The sequence below is a fragment of the Orycteropus afer genome, unplaced genomic scaffold, assembly GCF_000298275.1.
Source record: "Orycteropus afer afer isolate SDZICR_OR568_19922 unplaced genomic scaffold, OryAfe1.0 scaffold00024, whole genome shotgun sequence".
In the NCBI taxonomy this organism is placed as follows: Eukaryota; Metazoa; Chordata; class Mammalia; order Tubulidentata; family Orycteropodidae; genus Orycteropus; species Orycteropus afer.
In genome coordinates, this window is record NW_006921611.1 from 18359758 (window position 1) to 18383735 (window position 23978).

Sequence of the window (23978 nt, forward strand, 5' to 3'; positions counted from 1 at the left end):
ATTTTAGGTCAGTGGTTTTCAAGCTGTAGCAGCACAATGATCTATTCAAAAGCAAACTCAAAGCCCTCATATGCAAATCAGCCTAAAGATTCCCCAGGCAGTTAGAATCTCCATTGTTGGCAAAACCACAGAAACAGTTCATCATTGCCCTGGAACCATCTGCCCCCTGGGGTTCTGAGTGCATATTTTTAAAATCCAAAGTCCACATCATGCCCAGTGCCTTCCATTTCTGCAATTGTACTTGTTGGTGGACTGACCTGGAGATAGGGCCAGTAGGAGCTCAGTTTTTCCCTAGCCTCCCTAACTTTTGGAGGCAGGGCCTGAGACCCAGCAATTCTCCCCAGGCAGAGGCCCTAAACGGCCCAATAAAACGGAGGAAGGAAAGTCAGAGACCATGCCAGCAACATGTGCCCACAGAGAAATCCTCCACAGTATTGAGAAAAGTGCTCCCTGCCAAGGGCCTCTGACATTTCTTCTCTCTCCCATTAATTTATTAAACAAGCATCTACTAATGGCCTACTCATAGTAGCCAAACACTGTACTCTAAGCTGGGAATTTCATTGTACAATCTCTGCCTCCAGGAACTTTGCAGGCTCTTCTGGAAGCACGTGGCTAAATGCAGAGATAGCAGGCAACTTGAGGGTAGGAATTCAGAGAAGGCATCTAACTCAGACTTCAGAAAGGATAGAGGAAGGTTTCCTGGAAGAAGTGACCTGTAGTTTAAACCTGAAGTGCAAGTGGTTAGACGGAAAAGGAAGGCAAGGGCAAGAATCTTCTATGCAGATGAAATGGTATGTTTCTCTGTCCAAAGGTAGCAGAGAAATGTGGAAAGAGCAAGTGTGGGAAGTCTTACTGAGTGAGTTCAAATCCCTGCTCTACCATGTGCTAGCCTAACTGCCTTATTTAACCCTCCTCATCTGATAATCATACATACCCTGCAGAGTTGCTGTGAAAATTAAGTACAATAATGAATAAAAGTTCTGGGCACAGTGTGCTTGATGAATGTTATTAACTGTTACAATGTTATCCATTGCACAAGTCTGTAAACTGCTTAACCAGAGATTCTTCATCATTACCTTATTTACTTTCGTAGACCCAGAGTCTAGCTCAGAGCCTTGCATTTTATACCAAAAACAAAAAACCAAACCCACTATCATCGAGTAGATTCTGACTTATAGCAATCCCCATTGGGTTTCCAAGGCAGTAAATCTTTACGGAAACAGATTGCCCGGTCTTCCTTCCACGGAGCAGGTGAGGTTTGAAGCGTCAACCTTCTGGTTAGCAGTCAACTGCCTTAGGCACTGTGTCACCAGACGTCCTTTCATTTTATAGGTGTCAAAAATTGTTTATTAAGTCAATGTTGAATAAGTGGAAAGGTATGCAAATACACTTTGGGGACTAAAAAGTCATTTTTGTATGGCTGCAACCTATCAATCTCTTTGCCCATACAAGCAGACCCACGACTTCTCAAAACCGAAAATACTAGCTGCTCTCCCCAGCATACACTACATGGCAGCACACCTTCTATGGCAGCTACCACTACACACACCTACCGAGGCACACACAAACTGACATGGGGCACTTCTTTCATACACACAAATGCACAAGCAAAATTGTTAAAACAGGTATGGGAGTTGTACCTCATGAAGCACAAAGTGGCTACCATAAATGCTAATTAACAACAATTTCTAGCAACTATCAAATACCTCATCCTCCCTCTGACTGGCATACAGACAGCTTTGAGAGACACCCTTCTTTCTCTTCCTGGTTTTTTTCTCACCTCAGGCAGACAGAGTGCCCTGTACTCTCCTCCAGCCAGCTAGGAAGCCACAATTGAACTCTCAGTTTCTAAGCTTCATTTTGCTTACATCCCCTGTGTGACCTCAGATGGAAATCCCTTCCCCTCTGATGCCTCAGGCCCTTCACTGGTAGAACATAAAGTGAACAGTGCCTCATGCCAATCTGGTAGTTATGTTGTGAGGGTAAAGGAGATAAAAATGAGATAACGTCTATGATGTGCAGAAGGCCCCCTCAGAAGAAAGGCGCTGGATAAATACAAGGTGTAACCCAAGCCTGATTAGTATGTATATCTACTGCTCACAACCTCCCACCCAGACACTGCTCTTCTCCACCCTTCAACACCACCACCCTTCCCGTCTGAAAACACTATCTCTAATATTTATTTTCACGTGCATACATATACATACACACTTCAAACACTTCCATCTCCTGCCTCCCCCACTTGCCGACAGAAAATTGTTTTTGAACTTAAGGGAAGCTCAAGTTACAAATACTCTCTTTGCCCCCTCCCTACTGGCAAACTGTTGGCAAGGATCTTGGGTGCAGGCAAAAATGCCAGACAGCTTTATCTCTAGGTGGCTGGGGTCTTCATCTGTCATAATTAGGCTGCACTTCCTACACAGCAGGAGACCCTTACCTGGCACAGCCCCTACCAAATGCTTTCCAGAACCCAAGGCTTCTTTATTCCTTTTTCAGCAGAGGGGCTGATGGCAGCAGGTGGTGTGGACAGAATGGAAGCGAAGAGCCCAGGAATGCTTAGACCCTCAGTTCCCTAAGCACGCCTCCTTCTTGGGAAATTGAGGACACTAAAGCTAAAGAGTCGAGCACTTCCCAGACCTGACACACACTTGCTCCCTATTTCAATCCTTTCCACTTGGAGGGGGAAAGTGAAACATTACCTGCCTATTGCTGCTGCTTCTGCTAGAATTTAGTGTGTGACAGGGTGCATGTGGCCGGGTGGGAGCGACCAGGAGCTAGCTGCCTGTGGTGGGTGAGGGAAGAAGTAAATGCGAGGTGAGAGCCAGACAGACAGAGGTACTTTGCCTGGATTGGACATCCAGGACTAACCTACAGCTCCAGGGTGCCATTCAGACACTGGAATCCTCACCTCCTTTCTCCTTCTCTTTCTACCTGAGTCAGTAAGACATATTCCTTCAGTGAAGCATTCCCCGAACTGCATCCGCTGTCACCGCCACAGTGCGGGCACATCGTCAAAGTTCCAGACAGCAAAGTTCAGTGGCCCGGACCCAGACGTCCGACTCTATCTCTGGGGGGTAAGGCCCCTCCAGTCTTAGGCACACCTCCCGCTTCCTGACCTCTGATGCCAGTGTCACCTAAACATTTATGTCCATCACGATCAGATTTGGGGCTGGGAGTAGATAAGCATGTCTTCAGGAGACAAAGACAGAAGGACGGACGCACATTAATTTTGTCCGGGCTGGGACCAGATGAGCAGCACCCATTCAGGCAGAGGAGAAGCCCCTGACAGTTACATTCAGAGACAAAGACATCTAGACAGATACTGGCACAGAAAGACAAAGACCGATGGACAGGGTGGCGGACGGACTGACTGACGGACGAACTGTCAAACCACGGGAGCTCAGTTTTCCCTCAAGCGCCCACGCCACAGCAGCAAACACCTCAAAAAAGGGAGTGAGACCCTCGACCACCGCACCTTACCTGCCCCCCTGTGCCTCAGGGCTGACTTGAGGTTTTTTTTTTTTCCCCCCTGTGTATTTGCGGTGTGTTCCCGTCTTGCTTTTTCCAGAGCGGTGGCCGAGTTGTCCAGCGGCGCGGTCCGCGGCTCGCGCTTACTGGAGGAGGCGGGCAGAGAAACTTTCGGCCTCTGCGCGCGCGGCCACACTGCCCGCCCGCCTGCTTCCTCGCTCTCTAGCCCGTCCCTCCGCTCGCTCTCGGCGCGCCGGCCTCAGAGCCGGGTACCTCAGCAGCCGGCGGGTAGGAGGGCGGGGGGCCTTGGGGCGGAGCAGGCGGGACGAGGGGCGGGGCCAACGCCGGCGCCGCTCATTGGCCCGGTGCAGTCCGCAGCCCCGTCGCCGCCGCCCGACCAGCCTTTGTTCCCGGCTGACCGGTGGGGCTGCTTGCGTCCTCCAGGCTCCTCAGCGTCCTGCGCCCGCGGACCTCGGTCCAGCATTTTCCTCTTCCCACTTACAGCGCGCCCCTCGGGCGCCCCTCACTGCTCAGTCTTTCTCTCTCGCCTCTCCCCCTCTCTTCGACTGTTCCTACCTCGCTTTTATCGCCCCTTCTTTTCCTATTACTGCCGGCACTCCGTTCTTACTCTCGGTTTTCTTTTCTTTTATTCTTCCTTTCTTTTTTCCTTTTCTCTCTATCGTCCCCCTTCTGTATTTCCTTTCCCTCTTACCAGTTATCTTTTCCGAGTACTGCCCCCTCCCCTTAGCTAAAAGGCTAGATTTCTCTGTTCAGGGAACTGACGGGCAACCTAGAGAGGGGCATTGCTTCACCACGCCCAATATACGGACGGGAGCCTGGAGCGCTGACACTCCCGCTTCCAAGACATTGCAAAATCCAACTTTTCCAGCTCCTTCCGAGGAGCTGAGTTTCAGGTGAAAGCTGAAATCTGTTTCAAATCTATAGCTATTAATCTCACCCGGTCACTTTCTAACATTATCTCTACCATTCTCGCTGAGAGAGGCGGGAGACCAAACGTACAAGCTCTGGTCAGACAAAGGGCCAGTTAAGTAGGGTGCCAATGCGCTGTTGTTGTTGTTGTTATGTGCCGTCGAGTCGGCCCCGACTCATAGCGACCCCTCCTTGGGTTTCCAAGGCAGTATCACTACGGAAGTAGGATTGCCCAACCTTCCTTCCAAGAAGTGACTGGTGGGTTTGAACCGCCAGCCTTCTGGTTAGCAGTCAAGTGCTTTAGCCACTATGCTACCAGAGCTCCTGCCAATGCGCTAGGTGCTGCTTAAGGCTCAAAGCCTGAGGGGGCACTGAGGATAATCCGCTAAAACCAGGCAAAGCCAAGGAAGGAGGCTGCTCTACCCAGGGTGTGTCAGCCACAGCCCGAAAGAGGCGTGTGGGGTGCGGGTGGGGGGTGGGATCGTTAGCCTCTGATTGTAAGTAAGATGCGTGAAGTAAGCCCAAATGGAAACGACATCATTTTATGTCTGCTCAAAATCCTACAAGGGGAGCCTCACTACTTCCAGATCCTGTCCAACACCTGGTACTTGAATCTGAAGACCAGCGCTCAATTCCAGGCTTCCTCAAGGGTGGAGCAGCATGAGGCTTCAGGGCATAGACAGGCTGTGTACTCATCTCACAAATTTCACTCAAGACACAGCTCTGCCACTTATCTGTGTGACCCTGAGCCAGAGGGTTAACCTCCCTGTGGCTCAATTATTTCATTTGAAAGTGGAGGTACCAATTTCCAGAATGCAAACTCCCTGAGGGTGGGGACTTGTTTCCTTTTGTTTATGGATAAAACTGACTGCTGTGGAGTCCGATAGGACTTATAGCCACCTCTTCTTGGGTTTCCCAGGCTGTATCACTATAGAAGTAGATTGCCCAATCTGCCTTCCCAGGAGTGGCTGGTGGGTTTGAACTGCCCAGCCTTGTGGTTAACAGTCAACTGCCTTAGGCACTATGCCACTATTTTGTTTAGATATACCCTAAAACTTGCCTGGCACATAATAGGCCCTCCATACATATTTCTTAAATGAATGAATTCCTACTTTATAGGGTTGTGGCGAGGATAAAATGAGAATACCTGGCGGGTGGTAAGTACCTACCAGTAAGTTGAGTCGATTCCGGCTCATGACAACCATATTGTGTGCCAGAGTAGAACTGTACTCCCAGGGCTGGTGTTTCAGAAATAGATCACCAGAACTTGGTTTCAAGCTGCCTCTAGAAAGAGTCAACCTCCAACCCTTTGGTTACCAGCCTGATGAGTTAACCATTTGCACCACCCAGAGTCTCCAAGTACTACATGGTAACTATTAAAAGTAATCCTACAACTTCTATGTGTCAGCTTCAAAGGCTAGTTAGTCTTCTCTGAACATCACCTCTTCTTTCCCAGCTTTGTATTTACCCATTCCACAGTTTGAAAAGCCTTTCTCCTGCTCCCCTCAACTCTATCTCTCAGAATTGGAGAAGTGAAATATAATCCTTAGTCACACCTTCTCTGATCATCCCAGGCAGAATGAAATTTCCTTTCTCTAAAAGCCCATGAGTCTTTGTGTTCCATTCATCTGCCACAGCATAAATGTGCTTCCTTGCACTGTGGTTGTGAGTGTAGATCTGTCTTTCCCTAGAATGTAATGTCTGGGGTCAGGAACTGGACTCTATATCTATCTGTCTACAGAGACAGATGTGATGCCTCACAGGTGGTAGTTTCTCAGGAATATGTGGCAAATAGATGAATATAAATCAAACATTCTAGCATCTTAAGGAAAGAGTAGACTCTTGAAGGTGGACTAATGGATCAAATGGTCTCTAGACTTCAAATTTATCTCCATATCTTTAGATATGGAATTACATGGAAAGGTCAAAAAGATTTTGGAGGCCTATTCCTGATTCCAACTCTACCGCTGTCTATTTATATGCTCTTGGATATGTCATATCCACTTGTGTGGTAGTTACGGTTATGCGTCATCTTGGCTGGGCCTGGTTTTGAGTGACTAGGCAACTGGATGTAGTTATTCCTCATGATGAGGCTGGTAATCAACTCTATGGTGGAATGTACTGTGAGCAGCTGAGTAGCAGTCTTAAGGATATGGAGAAAGCAGCTTGGAGGAAGGTCTCTGAGATTTTTGGCACATCTGGATCCTGCTTTGGGGTAACTCTTCATGTCAGTGGCCTGCCATGTTGTCTGCTAATCTTGAGACTGCCTCTGGGCTTGAACTAGTGTTGCTTGATATCTTGGGACTATGCCATTTTACTTGTCAACCTTGGGTTTGTCAGGCTTAGCAGGCAGCAGCTGCCTGAGTTAAGAGATACCTCCAGCTCCAGGGGGCCAGAAGCAAGTAGCAGAGCTGAAGCCCAAGGCTGAGGGATCTTTACCCAGCTCCTGGAGCTGACACTTTGAGCTTGGACTTCTAGCCTCCTAAACTGTAAGAGAATAAATCCCTGTTTGTTAAAGCTGTATGTTTGTGGTATTTTCTGTTAGAGCAGCATAGAGGACCAAAATCTGGCTAGCCTTAGTTTCCTCATCTGCAAACTGAGTGGTTTGGATGAGATACTCATTAAAGGCCCTTTTCTAGCACTAAAGGACTGTGGCTCTGGAAAACACACTCTAGGCTGACCACTGGTTATGGCATGCAGCTGTCCTATAATGACTGAATTAGGCAAACTATGAGCAGTATGTTGGTGTATGTGATGGAATATAGTATAACAAAATAGATAAACTTTATGCAAAGAATACATCACAGATAAAGTGGGTAGTGGTGAGAATGGGAGTGGGAGTGAGGAAGGAAAATTGAGGGAGGAGAGCAGTGATGGTGCATAGTGTGTGTGTGTATGTGTGTGCACTCAGAAAAGCCTCAGGAATGTATACTCCAGCAGTACAAAGCCATAATTAGCTCCCTGATTCAGCCATTGGGTATGGTAATGCAATGACTGGGTGTGTCTTCCTCTAACACCCCTGGTGGGATTCTCAATGTGGCTCCTCTTCTCCTTTGTCTGGGAAAGGAGTGCTGCCCTTCCTGGGCCTCTGGGTTTCTGAAAATGTGTCCTCTCTGGACCTCTGCCCCTCCTCTGTTCTCCCTTGCCTGAGCTGAAGCTAGAAAATTCAACAGTCACAAAGCATGATCTTGTAAGAATCCACTGCCATCCTCATCTACTCATCACCTGAGATACAGGTAGCTTACTGTTCTGGCTTATCATCTTGTTCTTCATTTAAGATTGGCCCTAGGACTAGGACCATAGACCAGTCAGCCCAGCAGCTTTTCTGGAGTAGAAACACTGAGAAGGCACCCCTGCTCTGCTTTCCTTAAGGTACTTTCACGTATCATAATTCAAATAATTGCCTGCATTCTTGTGTGTCTCTTTAACTCTTTTAAGTTTCTAGTTCTAAGACCATATCTTTCTTTTTCACTATTGAATTCCCAAACCCAGCACATTGATACACAACAACCACTCAAAAATTACTTGAATGAATGCCATGGAGGGGCAGGATGATATTTCACTGAGAGTAAGGGACTCAAATCCATGTCTGTTCCCTTTTCCCCTTCCAATTTATGGCCTTGTCACAACCTCCTTGAGACTTAGTTTGTTCATCAATTCTAAGAGGTAGTCCTTCAGGCACACCAGGAGGATATGTTTTTTTCCTTTCCTCTGCTGGCATGTTTAGGCCTCAGAGCACTGCCCTCTCCACCCCCACCATTGAGATTATCCACTACCACTACCACTGAGGACTAATGTTTGTTAGCAGGGTTAAAAAGATACAATTCTGACCTAATCATCCCCTCCTCAGGAAGTCGGGGAGTTGGGGGCATGATACAGAATGATGTTTGTTAGTAGAGTTAAAAAGATACAATTAGTCACATAGGCTGGGGGTCAAAAATAGCTGGGATAGGAAGTTTTCTTTGTCTCCTCAACTATGGTGCTAGTGGGGCAGGTATAGTGTTAAGCTTAGAACCCACCTAAGTTGACCAACCTGGCCAGGGGGAGACCAGCAGAAGGTAGGCTCTCATTGTATCCATAAGCCATGATGCCAGGTGGAGGGCAGGCATGAAAGAATCTATATTCACTGGGACAGTTTCCAGAAACCAGGGGCAATTGGCAAACCTTGTGAGTGTCCCATCTGAGTCTCTAATCCATAACACAAAGTAGGGTGGCCGTGGAAGTTTTCCATTCCTCCCAGGTAGCTTTTGGACCAGAAAAGACTACTTATAGTGGGATATTTCCAGTTGCATGCTGTCTGCTTCTTGTAATATAATCTAGTTTTCTTGCACTCATGTATGGCATAGGGAGTAAGGCATTTGGCTGCTAACCAGAAGGTCAACAGTTCAAACCCACCAGCTGTTCTGCAGAAGGAAGATGGAGCTATCTACTAACAGTAAAGATTTACAACCTCAGAAACCCAATGGGGGTTGTTATGAGTTGGAAACAACTCGATGGCAGTGAGTTTGGTTTTAGTTTTAACATGTGTTCAGGTCTGATCAGAAAGATGTGATGTTTATGGGACAGGCCATATCAATAATCGGTGCCTCTTTTCTAACTGGCTCCTAGTTATTTAAGAATTGGATACAATCTGGGAGTACATCGCAGATTTGTCATACTGCACCTCAGATTTGGTGCATGGCAGAGTAGCCTCTGACGGTGTTGTCAGTCATCCATAAATTGGGCCTTATAACATTTGCCCTGTCTCTCTTGTGGCACTGGCACAAAGATAAAAAGAAATAATTAAAGTGTTATGTCAAATGTCAAAAAACTGTTTAATCTTATTGTTTCAAGTCCAACAAGCCAGGGACCTATCTTGGGAAAGAAAAAAGGCTGCCTGCATTTTACTGTAGTGCCTAAGGCACTTGACTGCTAACCAAAAGGCTGGTGGTTCAAACCCACCAGCCACTCCTCGGAAGGAAGGTTGGACAATCTACTTCCATAGTGATACTGCCTTGGAAACCCAAGGAGGGGTCGCTGTGAGTCAGGTCTGACTCAATGGCACATAACAACAGCAACAACATATTTTACTAAGATTGGGTCATCTTCAAAAGTAAATGTGAAAATAATATAATACTAGACCACTGAACAAAGCTTTAAGGAATCACCAGGCTGTCACTACTCCATCTTCCAGGCACCCCAGTCAAGGAAGGCTGGTTTTTTTTCAGGCCCTCAACCAATGCTTCATGACCTAATTAGATGGCTCCTGGTGTTCTGCCTCTTCCAGAGTGGAAAAAGTCCTCTGAGAGTTGCCCTGGATGTACAGATTTTATAACTGGAATTTACATTCATTCCCTGTAAGACTCTGGGCACCTTGCACCTTCCATTTCTGGATTTCAGTAAATTCTCCGTTGAGTTGGAAGGAACATCTCCTCCCTGCTTTCTCTGAGTGTAACAAAGACAAATGTGATAAAATGCAGGTAGTGTTTCTACTTTCCTATAAAATAATACAAATTTCATCACCAGTAGCATTATTATCTACAACTTCATTCTGAGTACATAACCCGTATTTGTGTTAGGGAGATCAGAAAAGTTATAGAGGAAACCAACATGCTTAGGTGCCCTAGGGAGAACCTGAAAGGAAAACTGAGTCAAAGAGTAAAATAAGATATTGGCCCAGCTTCGTTTTTTAAGGCAGCTGTCCCATATCTGCATTACAAACCTCATAACTGAACAGAGAAGAGTGAATCAGTCACGTTGGCTGCTGTAAAACCAAGGCTCGCATGGCAGTAACTAGCTTCTAGTATGAATAGGCTTTGTTCAGCCACGAGCTAACAAGGTTCATGTGATAACTGTGTAGCAAACACTCCAATGTAAATGCAGGGTTGAATGGCATTAGAGAAAAATGAGAAGGAAGTATACTGATTTAACTCTCCTTCCCCAGACACTCTCTGTTTTCCCTTTTTAACAGAATGCAATAGACCATTTCTAATTCAACATACATCCTATCTCTGAAAGGTCCCAACCTATCACCTGCTCCACAATTTACCTCTTCCATGGTTTTGATAAGTTTGTCTAAAACTGTGAATTAGAAGGATGTTTCCACTCACAAGTAACAGAAAATCCTGACTAAAACTGACTTAAACAATGGGAAAAATCTCATCAATCAATAAGCTCAGAGACCAGCTCCTGGGATGGCTCATTCAATACCTTGTTAATGTCACCAAGGATCTGGTGTTTCCATCTCTCTGTTCTGCTGTCCTTAGAGCATGGGTTTTGCCTTTAGAGTTGCTTCATGGTTACAAATTGGATCTAGCAATCTAGTTGTTATGTCCACAAGCAATGGGCTGAAAAACAAAGGACCTTTGTTCGTGCATCTCTTGCAGGATCAAGAAAACCTTTCCCAGAAGGTCCTCAGCTGACATTGACCAGGCTTAGGCCACATCGTCTAGCAGTCTTTGGCAAACTCAATGAGATCACCATAATTGGCTTTGACCAATCAGTTGAGGGTGGAATAGATACTGTATATCTGTATATCTCAACTTTACCTGCAAGAAAGAGGAAACCATAGAGGAAACTGATAGGCATTGCCTGCTTGCATTCCATGTCTCTGCTGAATTTTTTTTCCCCACAATCTTCCTCATTGATTTTTTTTTTAATTTTTATTGTGATTTGGGTGAAAGTTTATAGAGCAAATTCACTTTCCATACAGCAGCTCACATACACTTTGTCTTGTGACATTGGCCACAGTTTACCACAATGCAACAGCTCCCCTCCCACCTCCTCCCCATAGTTACTTCTTCCCTGTGTTCTTCCCTCTCATGCAGTCCTGCCCTCAAGTTGTCTCCATGTGCATATACACCCCTTCTATTCTCCCATGATTGATATCTTCAAGAAGTGTATCTACCTAATGTAAATGTTCAGCTCATATGCCTGTCTTTTGTTTGGCTGGCAGCCACAGAAGTGGGTTCAATTCCAGACCTGAAAGGCAGCTAGGGGCCATTGTCTCAGGGGTTCCACCAGGCTCTATTAGACCAGCAAACCTGGTTCTTACCTGGTATCTTATTGTATCTTAATAAATAATCTCATAAATCATGTCTATTTTCCAAATCTACCACTTGCCTGTCAGTTTGTCATACAGTGGTGGCTTGTGTATTGCTGTGAGGCTGGAGGCTATGCCGCCAGTATTTCAAATACCAGCAGAGTCACCCATAGTGGACAGGTTTCAGTGGAGCTTCAAGACTAAGACAATCTTGGAAGAAGGAAGGAGCCTTCTACTTTTCAAAGAATTGACCACTGAAATCCTTATGAACAACAGTGAAACACTGTCTAATATATTACTGGAAAACTTTATGAATAACCTTTAAACAGTGTCTGATATAATGCCAGAAGATGAACCCATCAGGTCAGAAGGCATTCAGAATCTGACTGGGGAAGAGCTGCTTCCTCAGAATACAGCTGATCGTAATGATGTGGATAGAGTAAAGCTTTCAGGACCTCCATTTGCTGATGTGGCATGACTCTAAATGGGAAGAAACAGTTGCAAACATCCATTAATAATCAGAACATGGAATGTACATAGTATGAATCAAAGAAAATTGGAAGTTGTCAGAAATTAAATGGGATGCATAAAGATCGATATCCTAGGCATTGTTGTTGTTGTTGTTGTTATTTGCCATCGAGTCGGCCCCGACTCATAGCGACCCCTCCTTGGGTTTCCGAGGCAGTATCACTACGGAAGTAGGATTGCCCAACCTTCCTTCCGAGGAGTGGCTGGTGGGTTTGAACCGCCAGCCTTCTGGTTAGCAGTCAAGTGCCTTAGGCACTATGCTACCAGAGCTCCCATCCTAGGCATTAGTAAGGTGAAATGGACTGGTTTTAGCCATTTTTAATCAGACAACCATATGATCTACTATGCCAGGAATGACAATTTGAAAAAGAATGGCATGGCAGTCCTCATCACAAAGAATGTTTCAAGATCTATCCTGAAGTACAATGCAGTCAGAGATAGGATAATATCAATATGCCTACAAGGAAGACCAGTTAATACTACTACTATTCAAATCACGCACCAACCACCAAAGCCAAAGATGAGGAAATTGAAGATTTTTACCAACTTCTGCAGTCTGAAATTGGCCAAACATGCAATCAAGATGTGTTGATTATCACTGGTGATTGGAATGCAAAAGTTGGAAATGAAGAATCACAGGTAGTTGGAAAAAATATGGCCTTGACGATAGAAATAACACTGGAGATCACAAGGTAGAATTTTTTAAGACCAACGACTTATTTGCAAATACCTTTTTTCAACAGCACAAATGACGGCTATATATGTGGACTTCACCAGATGGAGTACATAGGAATCAGATGGACTACATCTGTGGAAAGAGGTGATGGTGAAGCTCAATATTTTCAGGCAAAACAAGGCCAGGAGCTGACTGTGGAACAGACCATCAGTTGCTCATATACAAGTTCAAGCTGAAACTGAAGACGATTAAAACAAATCCATGAGAGCCAAAATATGACCTTGATTATATCCCTCCTGAATTTAGAGACCATCTAAAGAATAGATTTAATGGATTGAACACCAATGACCAAAAACAAGAGGAATTGTGGGATGACAGCAAAAACATCATCCATGAAGAAAGCAATAGGCCATTAAAAAGACAAGAAGGGAAGAAAAGACCAAAATGGATGTCAGAAGAGACTTTGAAACTTGCCCTTGAATGGAGAGTAGCTAAAGCAAATGGAAGAAATGACAAGATAAAAGAGCTCTGAATAGAAGATTTCAAAGAGCAGCTCAAGAAGACAAAGTCAATTATTATAATGAAATGTGCAAAGACCTGGAATTAGAAAACCAAAAGGGAAAACACACCTGGCATTTCTCAAGCTGAAAGAACTGAAGAAAAAATTCAAGCCTCGAGATGCAGTATTGAAAGATTCTATAGGCAAAATATTGAATGATGCAACCCCTCCTTGGGTTTCCAAGGTGGTATCACTATGGAAATAGATTGCCCAATCTTCCTTCTGAGGAGTGGCTGGTGGATTTGAACCACCAGCATTCTAGTTAGTAGTCAAATGCCTTAGGCACTATGCCACCAGCACTCCCATTGAATGATCCAGGAAACACCAAAAGAAGATGGAAGGAATATACAGTCACTGTACCAAAAAGAGTTGGCCAATGTTCATCCATTTCAGGAGATGGCATATGATCAAGAACCAATGATATTGAAGGAGGAAGTCAAAGCTGCACTGAAGGAATTGGCAAAGAACAAGGCTCCAGGAATTGACGGAATATCCATTGAAATGTTTCAACAAACGGATGCTCTGCTGGAGGCAGTCATTTGTCTATGCAAAGAAATTTGGAAGACAGCTACTGGACCAACTGATTGGAAGAGATCCATATTTGTACTCAATCCAAAGAAAGGTGATCCCACAGAATGTGGAAATTATTGAAAAATGTTATTAATATCACACACAGTAAAATCTTACTTAAGATAATTAAAAAACAGTTGTAGTAGTAGATTGACAGAGAACTTCCAGAAATGCAAGGTGGATTCAGAAGAGGATGTGGAACCAAGGATATCATTGCTGATGCCAGATAGATCTTGGCTGAAAGCAAAGAATACCCGAAAGAGGTTTACTTGTATTTTATTGACTGTGCAAAAGCATTCAATTGTGTGGATCATAACAAATTATGGTTAAGATTGAGAAGAATGAAAATTCCAGAATATTTGATTGTGCTCATGAGGAACCTGTGCATAGATGAGGAGGCTGTTGTTCAAAGAGAAAAAGGAGACACTGCATGGTTTAAAATCAAGAAGGGAGTGTGCCAGGGTTGTATCCTTTTACCAAACTTACTCAATGTGTATGCTGAGTAAATGATCAGAGAAGCTGGACCATATGAAGAATAATATGGCATCAAGATTGGAGGAAGACTCATTAACAACCTGCGATATGCAGAGAACACCTTGCTTGCTGACAATGAGGATGACTTGAAGCACTTACTGATAAAGATTAAAGACTTCAGTCTGCAGTATGGATTACATCTCAACATAAAGAAAATGAAAATGCTAACAACTGGACCAGTAAGCAGCATCACGATAAATGGAGAAAAGATTGACATTGTTAAAGATTTCATATTACTTGGTTCCACAATCAACACCCATGGAAGCAGCAGTCAGGGCATCAATGACCTATTGCACTGGACCAATCTCCTGCAAAAGACCTCTTTCAAGTACTAAAGAGCAAAGATGTTTTCCTTGAAGACTAAGGTGCACCTAACCCAAGCCATGATATTTGCAATTGCCTCATATGCATGTGCGAGCTGGACAATGAACAAAGAAGACCAAAGAAGAGTTGAAGCTTTTGAGTTGTGATGTTGGTAAAGAATGTGGGAAGTACCATGGACTGCCAAAAGAATAAACAAATTTGTCCTGGAAGAAGTGCAGCCAGAATGCTCCTTGGAAGTGAGAATGGCCAGACTTCGTCTCACCTACTTTGATCATATGGTAAGAAGGGACCATTCCCTGGAGAAGGATGTCATGCTTGGTAAAGTGGAGGGTTAGCAAAGAAAGGGAAGGCCCTCAATGAGATGATTTGGCACAGTAGCTGCAACAATGGGCTCAGTTATAGCAAGGATTGTGAGGGTGGCACAGGACCCGGCAGTGTTTTGTTCTGTTCTACCCAGGACCACTATGAGTTGGAGCTGACTCGATGGCATTTAACAACCACCACCACCACCACATTTTCCAAATGAAAAAAATGATAGCTCAAAGAGGTTATTAACTTGCTCCAAATGCCACAAACTGTTAAGTAGAGAAAAGGATTAGAATTCAGGTCCATCTCAAGCTTTTGTTCTCTCTACTCTTCCAGGATGCCTCTCTAGAGTTGAATCTTCTCAACATCCAAAATTGGCCACAGACACCCACGATGAATTCATTGGCACCTTCCAGGACTGCTGTAAACATAACAGATGAAATAGCAGCCCCTCTACCATCAAATTTAAACTTCTTTACTTAGCTTGCAAACACTCCACAATGTGCCCCACTCTTGTCTGCGTCTCTCTTTCTCTCTCTTCTCCAGCATGTATATTCCTTTAGTCATATGCAGAACAAAGCTTCTCACTACCACCCCAGCCCCACTAACCCTTCAACCTCTGTGCCCTTGCCTTCCTCCAAATCTGACAGAAATATAAGTGTCTTTCAAGGCTCCCTAAACTCCTGATCACCCCAAATTTCTCTTATCACCCCAGCTGTCCCCAATCACTCTCTCCCTCTCCCAGATCACTCTCACCCTCTCCCCTCTGAAGTTCCACTACCTGTTGTTCATTCCTTCTTCAAGCACTTTATAACTTGTGCATTATTGTTTCAGGTGAAGGAGTTTCATTTACCTACTAGATTTTAAATGCTCAGCTCAGTGTTTGGCATATGATAGCCCCTTTATAAACATATAAGGAATAAATGAGGGCAAAGACCCCATCTCATTTTTCTGTATCCCTAATAACACTCAGCCTGCTGCTGAGCACATGGTTGGTTAGTAATGGACTAATTGACTTTGGGCTAATTTCTCCCCAGGGCTGAGGAATGGCATGCAGACAAAGAAGTTGGCATGACCTTTGTCAGTTCCAGCAGAGACCTTTTGCAAATGGGCCCTGTCAAGCTCACATTTGCTTGTAGCCCTAAACTCATTTAAACAAATAGAGCATATGAGACCATGACTTCTGGGAAATCATTTAGTCCCCCTATGGGGAATGTTGGCACGCTCATTTCCTCCCTCCAGGGGAGAGGAAAAAAAAAATAGAGGAGGCTTTTGAGACCTTGTGTGCTGAAATTTAATTTACACGTTTACTTAGTGGTTTCTCAGGAAGCTGCTCCAGGAGTCCCAGACTGGGAGGCTGATGCTGTCCTCTAAGGGTTGATGGGATTAAAGTCTGGTCACCTGGGACCAGGAACTTCCCTGGTTTTGAGCTCCTGCTGGCCTACCTGACTTCCTAATAGAATCTGCTGGATTGTCTCACCTCTCAACTAGCATCTCCATTCTTCCTACATATCTTTTGGGATTCACTTCATTTTTTTTTTTTTTAACTCCATGTATCAGATTATCTAGGTGTTTACCATATATTTTTATTTTATTTCTAGTCTGACTGTAGTCTCTACCAAAAGGACTCATTTTGATTGTTTTCAAAACTTGAGAAAGAGGGTCAAGGGGGAAGGGAGGTAGAGGTGTTGGTCATCTCCAACGTTCCAGTGTTTTCTGTCTCTTTTTTCCTAAGGTTGCTGGGTATGGCAAATAAATATTTTTCATCTATTTTTTTACCAGGTGAGTGTTCCATCCAGAAGATGGTTAACGTTTAATTAATTTTGCCTTCCTGGTGCTGTCAAAGCGAAATTGTGAAGTAGCATCAATTTGCTCAACATTTTCTAGGTACCTAACTGACAGTGTTGCTGTGGAGGGGAAATGAGTTAATACATATAAAATGCTTAGAACAGTGTCTGGTGATTCACACACATGCACACACACACATACACACACACACCCCCCTCTGTTAGTTGTTACAGCTGTTGTTCTCTTTCCCACCTACCCTCCCCCCAAACTCAGGAACTTAGGACCTTTTCTACTCTGTTTCTTCCAATTAGAAATTGGACTGGAGTCTATTCAGCATGATGTAGGGGGAAAAGAACAATATTTTGCATCAGTGGACCTGGAGTTTGGAAACCTGACTTTGAATTTTACTCTGCCACTTAGTACCTGTGTGACCTCAGTTAAACTTCCTGCCCCTAGGTTATCAGGTTCCTGAACTTTTGAATGGCTTTAACAACAGAGCTCCCATAGGGTTGGACACAGGAAAAATGTACAGTAGATGTAAATCTACAGGGGCAATGCTCAGGGATATTGTGATTGCCATGAAAATAGAGTGCTTCAAAGTATATGACACTAACAGCTTAATTTTACTCCCTCCCCAGCCCCGCCCCCCAACCCCTTCCCTAAGGTCACTGAATTTTATCAAAGAAGATAATCAATTAATCTAAATGAATGTGGCTAGAGTGAAATTTCTGGCACCACGAGTGGGCTGGGGAGGTGCTTTGGAGGACAATAGGACTTCATCTTCTCCTTGAAACCCCAAGGTCAGGTTCAGAGCAGAGCTGAATGCTGAGTGAAAAGGAGCCAGCTTGGAGTAGGGTGAGACAGCTGGGGAACTGGTCCAAAATGGCAGCTTGAGAGGAAGTAGTCGGCTGCCTGTTCTGGAACCTCTCAGAGCAGTGTTTAAAATGTTCTCTCTCATTAATCCTATTTAAAGCTGGGCTGCTGAGAGGGGAGGCGGGAGTCCTGTTTCAACTTGCAGCACTGAGGTTCCCTGCTGCCTGACTGAGCCCAGTGCCGGGAGGGGGAAGGGGGCTTTTTGGGGCCTCCTCAGCAGGACTTCACAGCCTCTTGTGAGAGCTTCTCAGCCTTCCCCTCCTCTTGGACCTGTCTTTTCTGTTCCTGCCCCTGGCTCTAATCTTAGCTAAGGGAGAGGCTGCTGTGAGGGCCGGGGGTGTGCTCTGGCAGGCTGGCTGTTCTGGTAATCAAGGAGTGTTAGAGAACAGTGAGGGACTCTCCACTTGCAGTGTAGAGAGGGCAAGAAAGAGGGGCTCTTGTGCAAGAGCGTTTTCTGGGAAAGTCCCTCTTCCCTCTGTGAGTAAGGAGGTCTCTAGCAGGTTTTAAAAGCTAAGAACAAATATTTCCAGTTTCTCTCTTTGGGGGTTCTCACAGAAGAGCCAGTTCTAGGGAAAAGCAACCTCCCTCACCTTGAAGGGGAAATGTATAAGTGAACCTGCGATTAATAATGAAAGGTCATCCTTTTGCATAGTAATGGTAGTGGAGAGGGTTTACCTCTATGGTATCATTTTTGGTGTATCAAAAAAGAGACTCCTTTTCTTATATTCCTGTAACTGAAAGTCAATGCTTGAGATTCGTCTGTAGGCAGGGCAAAATCTTCTAGAGTTGTCTGAAGACCACAGTTCATATGTTTTTCAGATGTTTACTAGCTACAGGGTCATGGATAAATTTAAACTTCAGCTGACTTTATCTGTAATGTGAAGAGAGCATCTCCTCCCATCTGTCTTGCATACCTCACTGGATTATCAGTAGGAAAAAAATGAAGTAACAGATGTGAAAGTTCTTTTAAACCCTGAAGTCATGTATATATGTAGGTCCCCACCCATCTGTCAGTTTGTTGTCCTCTGGCAGCTTGGGTGTTGCTATGATGCTGGAAGTTATGACACCAGTATTTCAAATACTAAGATGGTCACCAATGGTGGACAGTTTCGGTGGACTTTTCAGACTAAGATGGACTGGGAGTAAAGGCCTGGCATTCTACTTCTGATTATTTCCAATAAATACCTTACGGATCTCAGCAGAACATAGTCTAACTTGCTTGCTCTGGACATGTCGTCAGGAGGAATCAATCACTAGAGGAAGATATGTTTATGGGCCAGCAATGGTGAGGGAGACTCTCCATGAGAGATGCAAAAATGGACTTGAATATAGTAGCATACATGAGTATGATACAGGGCTGGGCAACATTTCCTTCTGTTGTACATAAGCTCACCATGAATTAGAGTCAACTTAATGGCATCTATCTATGTGGCAGCTCCATTCCTTTCACTCATGGTCTCCTCCTTCCTCATGCAGACTTTTTTTTTTTTTTTTTGGGTGAAGATTTACAGAGCAAATTCACTTTCCATACAGCAGTTCACATATACTCTGTCGCATGTCATTGACCACAGTTTACCACAATGCAACAGCTCCCCTCCCACTTCCTCCCCATAGTTACCTCTTCCCAGTGTCCATCCCTCCCTACTCTCCTGCCCCCTGAGCTGTCTCCCTGTGCATAAGCAGCCCTTACTTCTCCCATGATTGTTCTCTCCAGGGCATGTGTCTACTTCAGGTAAATGTTTAACTCACATGCCAGTACTTTGTTTGGCTGGAAACCACAGGTGTGGGTTCAATTCCAGACCTGAAGGGCAGCTAGCCATAGTCTCAGTGGTTCCACCAGGCTCTATTGGACCAGCAAACCTGGTCCCCACCTTCTTTTTTTTTTTGCCTCCAAATGATTTTGAGTTTTGTTCCACATTGTTCTCCCTCTCTATGCAGGATCTCCTACATCCGTTCTAAGTGGATGACAGTGGTAGCCGGGCACCATCTAGTTCTTCTGTTCTCATAGTTGTACAGGTTGCAGATTGGATGGTGTACCAGTCACTAGGACTGATTGTTTCCATTAACTTTGCTTTTCTTCTTTCTTCTTGACGAGGAGAGATCCACCGTTGCATCTAGATGGCAGCTTGCTAGCTTTTAAGATCCCAGTCACTACTCGCCAAAGTAGGAGGTGGAACAATGTTTTGTATAGTATGTTATGCCAATTGAGCTTGTTGTCCCCTGTGACTATGGTCCCAAGCCCACAGGTTCAATATTTGGTCCCTCTGGGTAGCTGGCTGTGGCCAAGCAGTGACCACAACCCCTCATGCAGACTTTTAAACCCTTGGCTTGTACTTGTTCCTCAGTATTCCAATGAGCTTTAAGGGTCAAACTCTTGTTCTGAGGACTCTTTATCTGTATCTTTTTTCTGATTGTCTAAGAAGGCTCAGTGTTAAAGGTCATAACCTTTTCTAGTAAGAACAAACAGAGGTTGAGAAAGTGTGCTATGACCACAGGAGTGAACTGGGGATAGAATGGACCTATAGAACAGGTGGGAGCTCTGGTAGCGTAATGCCTAAGGCTAACCAGAAGGCTGGTGGTTCAAACCCACCAGCCACTCCTCAGAAGGAAGGTTGAGCAATCTACTTCCATAGTGATACTGCCTCAGAAACCCAAGGAGGGGTCGCTATGAGTCAGGTCTGACTTGATGGCACATAACAACAACAACAACATAGAACAGGCAGAATCTTCTTGTGATGTCTGAAGATTTAATGGCAAGAGTAATATGCCAATTAGAACTCAGATTAGTAAACTCAGATTAGGCCAAGTGACCTTTCAAAGGCCATTAAATGATTTGTGCTTCCATTTTCCCACTTAGTTAAATGGGTAATATAATACACACCGTCAGGCTTATATGAGAGTGATAGGAGATTGTGAATGACATGATTCAAATATAAAGTAATTTAGACCCCTGGGATTGTCAGGCAGTCCTTGATAAACATCCATTTGGCGGTGCTCTTGTTATTTTGAAGCACAGCCAACTTCACCCTGATTTGCATTAAACTCCCACAATGCCAGGCACCATTCTTGGTGCCTTGAAAGCAGTAAAGCAGTCTGGTAGAATATTCTATTTTGGGGCTGGAAGCTGAAAAGCAAAAAAATAAAATAAATCAATGTGAGCATAAAGGGATAATTTAACAAGATTGCACTCATGAGGAAAGGGAAGAGACATTATATATTAACTTCTAGTCAAGTGGAACTTGACATTTATGCAGTAAGTGAAATCACCACAACTAAGAAAAACAAGTTAACAGTTCCATTATCACCAGGCAGGGAAATAGAGAGAGGTACAAACTATCTCTAAAATGTCTCAGGGGATTTGAGGAAAAATATTCTCCAGTTTAAGGTGACAGGATCTTGGCCTAAGCATCAGGAGAGGTGGTCCTTGTGAATTTCCTTTTCCCCCTCTGGAGCAGAGACTTAATATATTTATAGAGCAGTTTATACTTTCAAAATGCAGACATGATCTCATTTGATTGCTGCCAACCTTTTAATGTAGGAAGGGCAGGTATCATTATCCCCACTTAGCAGATGAGAAGACTGAGTTTCAGTAAGATTAAGTCACATACCTAACAAACTACAGAATAAAGAAGAAGCCTCTTCTTTCTTTGGCTCACATTCTTGACACTCAAACTAAACACCCAGCCTGAATTTAGAATTTCATAGAGTTTGACAGGGTTAGAAGTGTTCCTGTCCAACATCTCACCCAATCCTTGAAGCCTCACTGCAACATACACAGCAGATAGTTATCCAACTCAGCTTGAACATTTATATTGACAGAAACTCACTACTTTATGAAATGAACTATTCCATTTTGACATCTGTAAATGTTGGCAAATTTTACTGACATTAAAATAAAAATTTCTCTCTCAGTAACATCTACCCATCAATCAACGATATATCAAACATTAAAGCTAGATCAGAGTGTAGAAATGATAGCTCAGGTTTAAGTGACTGGTCTACCATGAACCGAGATCCAAGCTTGGGCTTTAACTCTCAGTCCAATGTGCTCTTACCCCTATAACACTATGCCAATTCTGCCCTACCGAGTGACCCCAATACACCTACTCCATTTTTCTACCTGAAAGTCTCAGATATTTGAAAACCACAGTCCAGTTTGCTTGAGTTTCCTCCTCTCCAAATTCAGGCTTCCTGCTTACTTCATCAATGCTTATATGATATGATTTTCTCATTCATTCAACAAATATTTCAACCAACTCTGCATTAAACATTGTGCTAGGGACTAGGAACAGTGGTGAATAAGACAGATATGGCCATTGTCTTCATAAAGCTTGCAATCTGGTACAGTATATATTCATTGAACAGATAAAATAAGAAGTGGTAAATGTACTGCTATACAAAGAAGAATGAAGAAAACCAACGATTCATGGAAACAATTAGTTCTAGCAACAGGTACACCATGCCACCCACAGCCTATATGACCATGAGACCAGAAGAACTAGATGGTGCCTGGCTACCACTGTCAACCACTTGGAGGGGGATCTATGTAGGAGATCCTGGATAGAGAGGAAGAACAATGTGGAACAAAACTCAAAATCATTTGGGGAAAAAAAAAAGGGACCAGGTTTGCTGGTCTGATAGAGCCTGGTGGAACCACTGAGACTATGGCCCCTAGCTGCCCTTCAGGTCTGGAATTGAATCCACGCCTTTGCTTCCAGCCAAACAATAGACAAGCATATGAGTTGAACATTTACACTAGGTAGATACACTCCTTGGAGAGAACAATCATGGGAGAAAGAAAGGCTGTTTATACACAGGGAGATAGCTCAGGAGGTAGAAATGCATGCAGGGATGGACACTGGGAAGAGGTAACTATTGGGAGGAAGTGGGAGGGGAGCATTGTGGGAAATTGTAGTCAATGTCATGAGACAAAGTGTATGTGAACTGCTGTGTGGAAAGTGACTTTGCTCTGTGAACTTTCACCCAAATCACAACTAAAAAAAAAAAAAATGTAATGCGGTAGGAGGTAAGGTGGTTATTATGCTATTGGAGGTACAGGGAAGTTTGGGGACTATATGGGGGGGCTACCCAATATAATTGGTGCTACCACTAACCATGCTTTTTGCACATGTGTCCACATGCTGTCTTGTTAAGGTCTCTGTGAAGTGTGTGGCTCTGAAGAGGTCACATTAATCCAAATTGAAGAGGTCACATTAATCCAAATATTTGTTCAAGGCCAAGAGTAGTCATCTTTGTCTCTCTTTTTTGCTTTCTTTTTCACATGCTGAACTTTTGTGACTCAGGGGTAGAATTTTCACCTTCCATGAGAGACACTTAGGTTCAATTTTTGGCCAATGCACCTTGAGCACAGTCAGTACCAGTCTGTCCATGGAAACTTACAAGGTTCAATGGAGCTTCCAGATTAACAAAGACTAGGAAGAAAGATCTGGCCATCTACTTCTGAAAATTGTTGTTGTTGTTGTTGTTGTGTGCCGTCGAGTCGGCCCCGACTCATAGCAACCCCTCCTTGGGTTTCCGAGGCAGTATCACTACGGAAGTAGGATTGCCCAACCTTCCTTCCGAGGAGTGGCTGGTGGGTTTGAACCGCCAGCCTTCTGGTTAGCAGTCAAGTGCTTTAGCCACAATTAGCTGATGAAAACCTAAGGATCACACTAGTCCACTTTGCCACCAATCATGGGGATGTGCAGGACTGGGCAGCATTTTGTTCCACTGTACATGGGACCTCCCTGAGGAAGGGGTTGTCTTGATGGCACCTAACAACACAAGAAATTTTGTGAAGTCAAACTAAGGCTGAGTTTGCTTTTTCTCAGGTGCACTACATTGCTGGTTTCCACTACCGTAAAATCACCTAAAACCTATATGAACTACTGTCCACTCAGCCTCAGTTATTACTGTTTTTTTTAATTGAAATAAAGCAATTCACATTTCACTTATTTTACATTTCAATTTTGGGTTTTGGCCACAATACCAGTCTGTCACAATCTCTTCTTATATCTGTTTCTGTTAAGAAAGGCATGTTTGCAAGAACTAGAATCATATTCAGTTATCTTAGTTCATAGGAGTTTGTTGTAAGGGGGACAAGGAAAACTCTTGCAGAGCCCCAGGAAGGGCTCCCAGAGAATAGGATTATTATTATTCATAACTGAAGGGGCAGCCACAGCAGGGCCAAAAGGAGAGCAGCCTTGGGGACCCACCATCCACTTAGCAATTCTCTCCCACACCTCTTCTTCCTCCTTTACTCTCTACTGTCTTCCTTCCTCTGCCTGTGGTTTCTTTCTGCTGCCTCACGGTTTCTGCCTGCTGCCTTTTCTCTCTGTCTTTCCACTTCTACACTATTCCGTCAGCTGCATTCTTTGCTTTCACACACCCAGATGATATGG